Source organism: Microcebus murinus, chromosome 1 (assembly GCF_040939455.1).
Source record: "Microcebus murinus isolate Inina chromosome 1, M.murinus_Inina_mat1.0, whole genome shotgun sequence".
Lineage (NCBI taxonomy): Eukaryota > Metazoa > Chordata > Mammalia > Primates > Cheirogaleidae > Microcebus > Microcebus murinus.
Genome location: NC_134104.1, coordinates 95,134,235 through 95,148,128, shown reverse-complemented (window position 1 = coordinate 95,148,128; position 13,894 = coordinate 95,134,235). Strand labels below are relative to the sequence as shown.

Sequence of the window (13,894 nt, the reverse complement as noted above, 5' to 3'; positions counted from 1 at the left end):
ACACTTAGGAAGTTTCCCGCTAACTACTGCTTCTATCGTGTTCTACAAATATTGATATTTTTTGTTGTTTTATTTTATCTGAGATATTATTTTATCTCAGTTCAAAATATTTTCTGGTGTCCCTTTTTATTAATTATTTAACCCAAGTGTTATTTTGGAGTGTATTGTTTTATAAATATTTGTGTATGCTCCATATATCTTGCTGTTATTGATTGTCTGACTTAATTCCATCATTAAAGCACTTCATTTGTATAAATTGGTTATTTTTAAATTTAATGAAACATGTTTTATAGCCGAGAATATGCTTTATTTTGGTAATCTTTGTGGGCACTTGAACATAATGTGTCTGTTACTATTTTTTCTTGGCAGTCTATGAAATTCATTTAGGTGATATTGGTTAATAATGTTGTTTAGGTTTTCCACATCGTTACTGATTTTCTGTCTTCTAGGTTTTTTTCTCTAATTCATTACTGAAAGAGAGGTTTTGGCATTAATAATATTAGATGACAAAATGTTATCTATTTTTTATTCCAGTATTTTTTAGTTTTGCTTCATGAATTTTCAAACTCTTTTTACATTTTTAAATGTTTAGAATTGCTATGTATTTTTGACAAATGAGACATTTCATTGTTATCAAATGACTGTCTTTATTCCATGTAATACCTTTCTCTCTGAAATATAGTTTGTTTATATTAATAGAGCCATTCCAGCTTCTTCTGGTATGGATTGTGTTTTTCTTTTTTCTTTTTTTTTTTTTTTTTGCTTTTCATCTACTTGTATATTTAAAATTAAATTATCATGGGCAAAATATAACTATGTCTTACTTTTTTATGCAACCTGACAATAATGTCTTTTAAGTCCTTGACTATTAATAATTACTATGGTTATTGATGTGATTTTATATCACTTTTCTTGCTCCTTTTTGTGTGATCCATATTTCCTTTTTTCCCCCATTTTTGTACATTCTTTTAGATTATTGTACATTTTTTATGATACTATTTTTCTTCTTCTGGTATTTGTGCTATTGTTGTCATGCATTTTAGTTCTACATATATTATAAACCCAAAACACATTCTTATTATTTTTGGCTTAAACAATAAATTATATTTTAACACCTTTATTGAGATATAGTTTATATAGCATAAGGTTGGCCCATTTAAAGTATAGAATTCAATATTTTTAGTATATTTATAGAATTCCTCAGCCATCATTCTATTCCAATTTTAGAACATTATCATTACCATATAGAGAAACCTCATGCCCATTAGTGGTTATTCCACATTCCCTGTTCAAGCCCTACTCAATGGTCATTTAAAGAGATTTAAATAAACACATAGATCAGTGGAACAGAATATAGAGCCCAAAATAAAGCTACAAATATATGGTCAACTAATCTGTGACAAAGGCACCTTGGAGAAAGGACAATCTCTTCAATAAATGGTGTTTGAAAATTGACTATTTACATGCAAAATATTGGAATTGGACCCTTATCTTATAAAATACATAAAAATCAATTCAAAATGCATTAAATACTTAAATATAAGAACTGAAACCATAAAATTCCTAGAAGAAAACATGGAGGAAATGCTGTTAGACAATGATATTGGCAATGTTTTTTTGGTTATGACCTCACAAACACAGGTAAAAAAAATAGACAAATGAGATGACATCAAACTAAAAATATCTGCACAGCAAAGCAAACAATCAATGAAATCAAGAGACAACCTATAGAATAGGAGAAAATATTTATAAACCGTATGCTAAGTTGTGAATATTTGTGTATCCCCAAAATTTTATACGTTCAAATCTAATACCCAGTATGATGGTGTTAAAAGGTGGGGCCTTTAGGAGGGCAAAACGCAGAGTCTTCATGAATAGAATTTAGTGCCCTAATAAAAGAGGGTCTAGACAGCTCCCTTGCCTACTCTTCCATGACAGAATATAGCAAGAAGCAGGCCCTCACAGTACACTGAATCTTCTGGGCAACTTGGTCTTGGACTTGCTAGCCTACAGTACCGTGAGAAAGAAATTTCAGTTGTTTATAAGCCACCCAGCTTATAGTATTTTGTTATATCAGCCTGAGCAGACTTAAGACACCATTTTTTGATAAAGGGTCAATATCCAAACTATATAAGGGACTTATACAACTCAATAACAAAATAACCAAATAATTCAATTTTAAAAACGGGCAAAAATCCTGAACAGACATTTTTCCAAAAAAGACAAACAAGCAGCCAACAAGTGTATGAAAACATGCTCTCAATATCACTAATTATCAGGGAAATGTCAATCAAAACCATAATGGGATATCATCTTGGATCTGTGAGCGTGACTATTCTCAAAAAGTCAAAAGACAAGGAGTTCTGACAAAGATGTGGAATAATGGGAACTCTTATACACTATTGGCAGGAATGTACATTGGTATAGCCATTATAGAAAATAGTATGGAGGTTTCTTAAAAAATTAAAGATAGAACCACCATGTGATTCAGCAGTCCCATTCCTGCATATAAAACTAAAGAAATCACTACCTGAAAGTGGTTTCTGTATGCTTGTGGTCATTGCTACATTGTTTACAATAGCCAAGATATGGAAACAACCTAAGTGTCCATTGACTAATGAATGGATAAGGAAAACGTGATACACACACACACACACACACACACACACACACACACACACACACACGTCCCTTGGAATAGTATGCAGGCTCAAGAGAAAAGGAAATCCTGCCATTTTAGAGAACAATGATTAACCTGGATGACATGCTAAGTGAAATAAGCCATACACAGAAAGAAAAATACTGTATGATCTCACTTATATGTGGAATCAAAAAAAATTAAATAAATAAAAGTCAACTCACAGAAAAAAAGAGTAGAATAATGGAGGCTGTGGCTCAAGAACGGGGGAAATAGGGATGTTGATCAAAGGGTACAATATGTCTGATATAAGGTGAATACAATTCTGGAGATATACAGCATGGTGACTATAATAAATAATAATGCACACTTGAAATTTGCCAAGAGTAGGTCCTAACTATTCTCACCAAAAAAGGATAATCATGTGAGTTATAATAATGTTTAAAGTCTTTATATACTAACTTTATTATCTATGTAATTTCTAAGTTGGTGTGGATTGATCCATTTTTCTCCTAAATATAGATGTTATTTTCCTGTTCCTTTTTATTTCTGGTAATTTTTTTTATTAGATAACAGTCATTTAGTATTTTATCTAATTAGAAGTTGAATGTTTTTGTTTATCTTTAAATATTCTTTGGTTTCATTTTTGGACAAGGTTAAGTTACTTGGAAAGTGTTTCTTTGCTTTCATTTTTGGACAAGGTTAAGTTACTTGGAAAGTGTTTAATCCTTTCAGGTCATGCTTTTGAACTTTGTTAGGGAGAAATAGATTGGCATTTATTCTACAGCTAATTTCGCCCACATCTAAGACAAAATCTTTATGAGTGATCTGTCTGGTACCCATCAACTATTAGGTTTTTCATTCTGGGTAGTAGTAACAGGCAATATTCCTGGAGTTCCTGTAAGTTCCAAGGTTGTTCTCACTAAGCTTTTCAGAGTCCTCCCTTCTCTTGCCTCACAACCCCACTGCCTCAACTCATGCACTAATCCTTATTTAGCTTAACATCAGAGTCAGTCCCCTGCAGACATCTGAATTTCTCTCTGTGGTAGCTCACTACTTTCTGGTATTCTTTTCCATGTACTGTAATCACTTTGTACTTTCTGGGGTCCCAGCTCTGTCTTCTCAACTAAGGGAGACTCTATGCCTGACTGGATTATCCCTACCTGCACACAGTCTGTAAATTGCTCCAAGGCAGTAAACTGAGGAAATTGTTGCATTTATCTTGTTTGTTTCCCATTTCTCAGTATTCCTTTGATGTCCTATGTACAGGATTCTGAGAACCATTGTTTTATAAGTTTTGTCTTTTATTGTTTAGTTTGTTTCAGACAAGAGCACAAACTATTCATCTTGGCTAAAAGCAGAAGTTTCACAATGTAATTTTCATCAGCCAAAATGCAAAGACAAAAATACAAATAACAAAACCTAGACTGTATTTTTAGAGGTCTCAAATATAGTAATCTTCAATTATTTAAATAAATTATGTCAATCTACCTATACACGTACATGCATCCATGAATTTAGATCAGAGAAGCACTAATCTTTAAAGCAATTATGTTAATGTTCATCATAAAATTTTGATTATAGCCCTCTAACATCCCACAGTTTAACCTTCAAATATTGTGTGAAACCCATCCTTATTGTTCCCACTTTACATTCACTCTTGGCCTTTAACTTTTGTGTAAGGTTACAGTGCTTCTTTCCAACATGATGTTTTATATATATGTTTTATATATGTTTAGTTTTTTCTATCTTCAAATAGATGCCTTCTTATATTACTTCATATTTTTCTTGGCCTTTCATCTAGAATTCTCTCACATTGTTATTTCTAAAAACTTCTTTTTTGTTGAGTCCTGCCACTTGTTCACTGGGCAACAGGAAAAAAATCAACATTTTCTATCTGGAAATTTTGGCCAGTCACTTATTTTCAGAACAAAAGCTTAGCAATAGTGAGGAAGAGAACACCTGCCTTATTAACTGAATCAGTCTGATAAACCCTGGCAAGCAATAAGGCAACAGATACTGAAGCAAATTTGTCTTCACTTTCTGGTGAATAATAGTTCACATGAGTAAAGAAAGGTTATTCCTGAGATAACTAATTTATAAGTAGGTTCAACTAAACATTGTAAGACTTTAGAGAGCACTTTGGTCTTATGTTGAGTTAGGTTTTTCAAATTCCTTTTTAGGGGAAGAAGCAGGCCTTGTAAAATCAAAACTAAACAAAACAAAACAAAAAGAAAGAAAAGAAACAGAGACCATAAATTTACTAAGAATTACTGCCTAAAATGGGCATAAAATGTATTAAATAGAAACATGCATATTGAATAATGTTGGCAACCAGGGAAGTGATATTAATCATTAGTTCAAAGAAACAAGCATAAAACTAAGAATGGGATTAAAGATTAAGTGCTTAAGAGTCATATCAATCCCCAAATACAGTAGTTTTATATATTAACAGTAAACAGGTGTGAATGAGGCCAGACACTCCTTATATTTGCTTTAAAAACAGAACAAAGTTAAAGCACTAACATTATTTTGATAATTAATATAAAAGCTATAGTAATTAAAACTGTGTGGTATTGGCATCAAGATAGAAAAACAGATCAGTGAACAAAGTAGAATCCAGAAATGAATTCAAACATATATCATCTTCATCCTTTTGGGATGATATAACAAATGACCATAGTCTTGGCAGCTTACAAACAACACAAATTATTTTTCATAGATCTGGAGGCTGGTAAAACCAAGACCAAGATGCTGGGATCTGGTATGGACCCACTTCCTGGTTCATAGACAGCTGTCTTCTTCCTGTATCCTCACATGTCAGAAAGGAGAAAGAATCTTCTCTGAAGCCTCTTTTGTAAGTGCATTAACCTCATTTATAAAGGCTCTGTCCTTATGATCTAATCACCCCCAAAGGCACTACCTCATAATACTATCAGATGGGGGATTAGTTTTCAACATAAGCATTTTGGGAGGTCACAAACATTTACACTATCACATATATGCACAGTGGATCTCAGCAAAAGTTAATATGAATTCTATGAAGAAATAAGATTTTCCAAAATATAGTGCTTGAACAATGGGATATCTATAAGCAAAATATAAATTTTAATCCATGTCTCATGCTACATATCAATATTATGTCAAAATAAATCATACCCTATTACTGTAGTACCTATGTGTCCACTTAGGTGCTACTCAGTTAATACCAGTTTGTTGGAGAATATATCTGGTGCTTGTTTCTCCATTCTTGGGATACTTCACTTAGTAGTATGGGTTCCAGCTCTAACCAGGAAAATATAAGATGTGCTATATCACCATTGTTTCTTAGAGCTGAATAGTACTCCATGGTATACATATACCACATTTTATTAATCCATTCTTGGATTGATGGGCACTTGGGCTGTTTCCACAGCCTTGCAATTATGAATTGTGCTGCTATAAACATTTGAGTGCAGATGTCTTTTTTGTAGAGTGTCACTGGATCATTTGGGTAGATGCCCAGCAATGGGATTGCTGGATCAAATGGTAGATTCACTTGTATCGCTTTAAGGTATCTCCATATTGCTTTCCACAGAGGTTGAACTAGTTTGCAGTCCCACCAGCAGTGTAGGAGTGTTCCTCTCTCTCCACAACCACGCCAACATTTATTGTTTGGAGATTTTTTGATAAAGGCCATTCTCACTGGGGTTAAGTGATATCTCATTGTGGTTTTGATTTGCATTTCCCTGATGATTAGAGATGTTGAGCATTTCTTCATATGTTTGTTGGCCATTCTTCTGTCTTCTTTAGAAAAATTTCTGTTCAAGTCCTTTGCCCACTTTTTAATGGGGTTATTTGATTTTTTCTTCCTAATTTTCGTGAGTTCTAAGTATATTCTAGTTATCAGTCCCTTATCGGATGCATAGGATGCAAAAATTTTCTCCCATTCTGTAGGTTGTCTGTTTACTTTCATGACTATTTCTTTGGCTGTGCAGAAGCTTTGTAGTTTGATCATGTCCCATTTATTTATTTTTGTTGCTGCTGTGATTGCCTTTGGGGACTTCTTCATAAACTCTTTGCCCAGGCCGATGTCTAGGAGAGTGTTTCCAACTTTTTCCTCTAGAGTTCTAATAGTTTCATACCTTAGGTTTAAGTCTGTTATCCAGCGTGAGTTGGTTTTTGTGAGAGGTGAAAGGTGTGGGTCCTGTTTTAGCCTTCTACAGGTGGCTATCCAGTTTTCCCAGCACCATTTATTGAAGAGGGATTCTTTTCCCCAGCGTATGTTTTTGTCTGCTTTGTCAAAGATGAGATGGCTATATGAGGATGGTTTTATATCAGGATTCTCACATCTGTTCCACTGGTCAATATTCCTATTTTTGTGCCAATACCATGTTGTTTTAATTACTACAGCTTTGTAGTATAGTTTGATATCTGGCATATTAATGCCACCCATTTTGTTTTTGTTGCCTAGAATTGCTCTTGAAATTCGGGGTCTTCTTTGGTTCCATACGAAGCGTAAAATTATTTTTTCTATATCTGTGAAGAATGCTGATGGGATTTTAATAGGTATTGCATTGAATCTGTAGATCAGTTTGGGTAGTATAGACATTTTGATGATATTGAGTCTGCCGATCCACGAGCATGGTATGGATTTCCATCTGTTTACATCCTCTGCTATTTCCTTCCTCAGTGTTTCATAGTTCTCCCTGTAGAGGTCTTTTACCTCTTTGGTTAAGTATATTCCTAGGTACTTTAATTTCTTTGTTGCTATTGTGAAGGGAATTGAGTCTTTGATTTGGTTCTCAAGTAGATTGTTGTTAGGGTATTGGGCAGGTGGGAGGGGGGAGGGGGGTGGGTATATACATACATAATGAGTGAGATGTGCACCATCTGGGGATGGTCATGATGGAGACTCAGACTTTTGGGGGGAGGGGGGAAATGGGCATTTATTGAAACCTTAAAATCTGTACCCCCACAATATGCCGAAATAAAAAAAAAAAAAAAAAAGATTTTAGGTGGCAAAAAAATAAATAAATCATAGACCAAAATGTAAAACTTTAAATCATATTTCTTGTAGAAATAAGCATAAGACAAATATTTGTGACATTGAGGCGAGGATTTCTTAAATATGAAACCCCAAATAAAATTCAAATAGGGAAAAGTGGATAAATCAAATTTTAACATAATTGAAAAACTTCTACTCTTCAAAAGACATTGTTAAGAGAATGAAAATACAATATTTTTTATATATTAGGAAAAGTATTTACAATGAATAAATCTGATAAAAGACTAGTGTTCACAATATAGTTTTTTTAAAAAGTCTCTAAACTCTATAATAAAATAATAAGTAATCTCATTAAATATAGTAAAATATTTGAAAAGACATTTTGCAAAAGAAGTGATGTGTATGGCAAAGAAATACATGAAAAGTGACTGAACATTATCAGTCATTAAGAAAATGCAAATTAAATCATAACTATTTAACATTACTGACTTCATATATGGCTAAAATTTAAAAACTTTGTGCTATCAAATGTTGGCAAGGATGTGAAGAACTGAAACTATCATAAATAGTGATGGGAATGTATGTAAAATAGTATAGTCATTTTAGAAAATAGTTCTACACTTTCTTAAACAGTGCAGCCTAGACCTACCATATGTTTCAGCCATTTGACTACAAAGTCATCAACCAAGATAAATGAAAAGACATGTCTATACAGAGACCTGTGCATGAATATTCACTTCAGCTTTTTTTGTTACAGTCCAAATTAAAAAAAAAAAAATTCAAATGACCACCCATAGTTAATGACAATATGATCTTTTATCTAGAAAACCATACTCTTCCAAAAGACTCTTAGTCTTGATAAATTAACTCAGTAAAGTTTCAGAATACAAAATAAATGTACAAAAATCAGTAGCATTTCTGTATACCAGTAGCAATCAAACTGAGAACCAAATTAAGAAGGTAATCCCAATTATAAAAAGCTACAGAAAAGAATATATTAACCAAGGAGGTGAAAGATCTCTACAAGAAAAACTACAGAACACTGATGAAAGAAATCATGCATAACACAAACAAATGGAGAAATATCCCACACTCACGGATCAGAAGAATTAATATCATTCAAATAACCATAACGCCCAAACCAATGTACCGATACAAAGCAATCCCTATCAAAATACCAATGTCAGTTTTCAGAAGTAGAAAAAACAATCATAAAATTTGTATGGAAAAAAACAAGAGCCTGAATAGCCAAAGCAATCCTGAGGAAAAAGAACAAAGCTGGAGGTATCACACTACCTGATCTCAAATTTTACTGTAAAGCTATATTAATCAAAACAGCATGATATTGCTGGAAACTCAGACTTGTGGGGGGAGGGGGGAAAGGGCATTTATTGAAACCTTAAAATCTGTACCCCTATAATATGCCAAAATAAAAGAAAAACAGCATGGTACTGGTATAAATATAGACACATAGATCAATGAAACAGAATAAAGAACCCAGAAATAAAACCACATATCTACAATAAACTGATCTTTGACATAGCTAACAAAGACATACACTGGGGAAAGGACACTCTATTCAATAAATTGTGCTGAGAAAATTGGATAGCCATATGCAGAAGAATAAAACTTGACCCCTATCATTCACTATATACAAAAATTAACTCAACATGTATTAAAAACTGAAATGTAAGACATGAAAACATATAACTACTAGAAGAAAAGCTAGGGAAAAGTCTTATGGACATTGGTTTAGGCAAAGAATTCATGACTAAGACTTCAAAAGCACAAGCAACAACACCACCACCAACAAAAAAAACCACAGACAAATGAGACTTAATTAAACTAAAAAACTACAGCACAGCAAAATAAAAATTAACAAAGTGAATAGATAACCTGAAAAATGGGAGAAAACATTTGCTAACTATGCAGCTGATAGGAAACTAATATCCAGAATTCACAAGGTACTCAAACAACTTCAAAAACACTCACAAATAGCCCCATTCCCACTGTTGGGAATATAAATAAGCACAACCTGTACAGAAAACAGTATGGAGTTTTCTCAAAGAACTAAAAATAGATCTACTTATCCATCCAGAAATCTCACTACTAGGTACCTACCCAAAGGAAAAAAACAATCATTTTAGCAAAACCATGTGTTCACTCATGTGTTATAGCAGCACTATTCACAATACCAAAAGTTTGGAAGCAACTTGTGTCCATCAACAAATGGATGATTGGACAAAGAAAATGTGGTATTCAGGCATGCTGGCTTATACCTGGTATCTCAGCACTTTGGGAGGCTCAGGTGAGAGGAACGCTTGAGACTGAGAGTTTGAGAACAGTCTGGGCAATATGGAAAGTAAATACACACACACTCACACACACACACACACACACACACACACACACACACAATGGAATACTATTCTGCCATAGAAAAGAATGCAATTATATCTTCTGCAGCAACATCAGTGAAACTAGAGGCAATTATCTTAAGTGAAACAACTCAGAATCAAAAAGTCAAACACTGCATATTTTCACTTGTATGTATGAGAGCTAAATAATATGCACATGTGGGCATAGAGTGTGAAATAATAGACATGAAACACTCAGAAGGGTGGGAGGAGGGAGGGGAGAAAGGGATGAGAAATTACTTAATGGGTAGAAATTACTTAATGGGTACATTATTTGGATGATGGCTATAGAAAAAGTTCAGACATCACCACTATACAATATATCCATATAACAAAACTACATTTGTACCCCTTAAATTCATACAAATAAAAAATAAAACAAAAAGGATAAAAAAGTAGTATATTCACACAATGGAATACTATTCAGCAAGAAAATCAAGTAACTCTTGATATATGTAGCAATACAGATAATCTCAAAATAATCATTCTTACTCAAATATGCAATATAAAATAGAGTATATAGTGTGGAATTTCATTTATATAAAATTCTAAGAAAAATACATAATGGCAGAAAGCAGATAAATTATTGACTTGTTAATCACTTATCAGTGAAAGCAGATATGCTTTAGGATGTTAGGTCAGGATGGGAGCCAGAATTATAAATATGCATAAATAAACTTTTGGGGTTAATGGATATGTTCACTATCTCAATTGTTATAATTTCACAAGTGTATAATAAATAAGTCAAAACCCATCAAACTATATGTTTTAGCTATGAACAGTTAATTGTATGTCAATTTTATCTCAATAAAGTACTTAGAAATTTTAAAAAATATATTGTGATTAAATTCATGTGATTTGGAACACTTTACAAAGCAACTATGTATAAATTCCACTCAATTAAAAAACAGTAACGTGACAACTTGACATGATTGGAAGAAACTAACATGACATAGCATATGAGGTCAAAGGTAAAGTTAATGCAGAAAATCTATACCATAAAGTCCTGTCTTCCTTCTGTAGATGACTAAAGTGAAAAGGTAAATACAATCAGTTGAGGGATTTTTAGTGTATATACAATTAACATCAAAACAAGTTGTTTCAAATAAATCTAACTTTCTCTGGTAGTGTATATTTAGAGAACTGATTTCCATAGTTTGCATAAAAAAGGAGATGTTATATAATATATTATGCTGCCAGTAATAATTTAATTACTCTAAGTACATATGATAGAAAATGTAGTTTCTTATGCCATCTTTTAGTGTAGGTTATAACAAGGCATAAATTTTGCAGAGATCATTCTACAATGAACTTAAGGGTGCAAAATATACATGGTTTACATTCATATTGAGATGTGACTACGGTGAGAAGCTTCAAGGAATATAAGGCTTCTTTATCTTTCAGAGAATAGTTCTAGTACATTATTACTTGAAATATATCTTTCAATAAAAATTAGACATCATATAAATTAAGGTTATAAGTGGATATATAAATTACCTCAATAAAGTATCCCTCAATTGAAAATTGATACCGTTTAACTATACCAAGTTGCCAAGATAAAGTTTTTGCAAAACATGCTGTCAGATAATTAAATAATTTGATACACTAGAGTTTTACTAATTATAAGTGAATTAAATTACTGTCATTCGTGTTTTATTTGGTTTTATTTTTGTGTTGTCCTTAGTAATTATTATTTCTTGCTATAATTAGGTAATTATAAAATATTAATTTGTTATTGTTTTTCTAAAGCCACATTATTCACATTTAGAAAACTATTTGTTTTCTGTAGTTGTACCACCAAATCATTCTATTAAACCTGTGTTTTCAAATTTAAAAAATCATATTTTTAAAGTAAAATTTAAAAAACCCAAATCATTGATACACCATTTATACTGATTTTGATTTAACAATATTTATATACAAATTTTTCCCCAGATTAGTATCAAACCATCTATAAGGAACTCATGCAATTTATACTATAAATATCCACAAGGTCAAATAGGAACAAAAATAATCAAAATTGTAAACTATATGTTTGTTCTTAACCTATATATTTATCAAATTATTGAGAATATAACCATGGAGAATTGTTGATGATCATACCTGTGGCTTGCCAGATTCTCATATAAAAAACTGACTACTCTGAATAGTTTAGTTTCTAGTAAACTAATCAATTTGTACTTTAAGAGAAAGTAGAGAGTATATATTTAAATTATCAGATTGATGCAAGTTGTATTTCTCTGGAAAAATATTAGCATCACAGGCTCTGAAATGAAAAATCACCTGAATCTATTTATAAGCTATTCTTATGGAAATTAACTTGAATACTCAGGGTTTTTGTTTGTTTGTTTGTTTTCTCTTTCTTAGAGTTGGGACAGAGTTCATGGATAATAAAGTGAATATAACCAGGGAGAAAACTCTGTGATTTACCAAAGGCCAGCCATCTCCAGGGCTCAAGAGACCTATGGTGACAGTCAGCTAAGAGCCTCTGAAGAGGATGATCATGCTTGTACAATTTTCTAAGTACCCTGATAGCACTCTATATCTATTTATATTTGGGGTCTCTCAGGAGAGCGCACAGTGCTTATTCTGACAACAGGGAGATTCAAGGTGAAACTCTTCTGCCCTCTTTAATCTAACTCCTGGCTTTTAACCAAATAAGTATTAACTTGATACTTATAGTTTACACAGAAGTCCAGGATCCCAGATTAAAATTACATAAAAACGTAATTCTCAAAATTTCACCAGCATAAATGAAATAGTGGATGACTACTTCAAGTAAATCATTTTTGTCTGAATATTTGTTTTGAATATATTTAGATTCACTCATTTCTTTTTCTTTGGGGAGGACACATACATAAAATTTAGTTAGTGGTATATGAAATTGTTTATCACAAAGTGTTAGTTCTACACCAAATTTCCTATTTAACTTCAAATTCCATTTTATTTAAAATGGAAGAATTTTAATTTATTCATTTAAAATAGATACAATTAGAAAGGTTTTCCAGCTTTGCGCAGTGGCAGTATCGTAGCCAATGAGGTTTATCCGAGGCGCGATTATTGCTAATTGAAAACTTTTCCCAATACCCCGCCATGACCACTTGCAATATAGTCGGCATTGGCAATTTTTGACGGTCCCCACGGGGACTGGATTAAAAAAAAAAAAAAGAAAAGAAAGGTTTTCTATATTTACCACTTAATTTGGTTTCAAATTCCTCAAATATTTTTAAATTACTCATTTGATTTTTAACAAATTCACCATCCATATTGCCTGTACATAATGAGTTAATATATGAATAAAAAGTCCCACTGTGCTAGGATACTATGACATTTTATACCAACCAAAATATATTGATGTTCTGACCTTCAATGCTCTTGCAGTGTATGGGCAACTTGCAAATTTCCAGCACCGTGCCTAACCTAACAAAGACGGATTCAAAGAACAAAAGAAATAGAGAAGTCAGTCCATTTTCCTCTTCATATGAATTTTCCTATTTGCACAGATTTAACCAGAATTAGCAATAACATCAGCTCTTAATGTCAGAAAAAGATATCTGAAAAAAGTAAAAACAAATGAAAAGAGAACAGAAAGAAATAATGTTTTCTCATAAAAGAAAATGATACACATCCTACAACTAGAGAAGTTATTTTGTTTCCTGATTTCCAGGAAAAAAAAAGAAAACAAGAACATTTTAGACTCTTTTAAACCATGAAAGTGCATTCTAAATTGTTTCTTTTACTTAAAGTAATGAAACTTTTGTTGCTGAATGATTATCAAATATATGAGCTATTACATTTTAAGACATTGTATTCACTAATTGGTCTGTACAAACATTTTAAATCCCTTATTAC

The 13,894-nt window shown here is 32.3% G+C and overlaps 1 non-coding gene across 1 annotated transcript; it reads left to right on the top strand.

Annotated features, from left to right (window-relative positions):
• Nucleotides 1-13,048: 13,048 nt before the first annotated feature.
• LOC142874879 (U4 spliceosomal RNA) lies at nt 13,049-13,189 on the top strand. Its single transcript, XR_012922462.1, has one exon. It is a non-coding gene; the product is annotated as a U4 spliceosomal RNA (small nuclear RNA).
• The last annotated feature ends 705 nt before the right edge of the window (nt 13,190-13,894 follow it).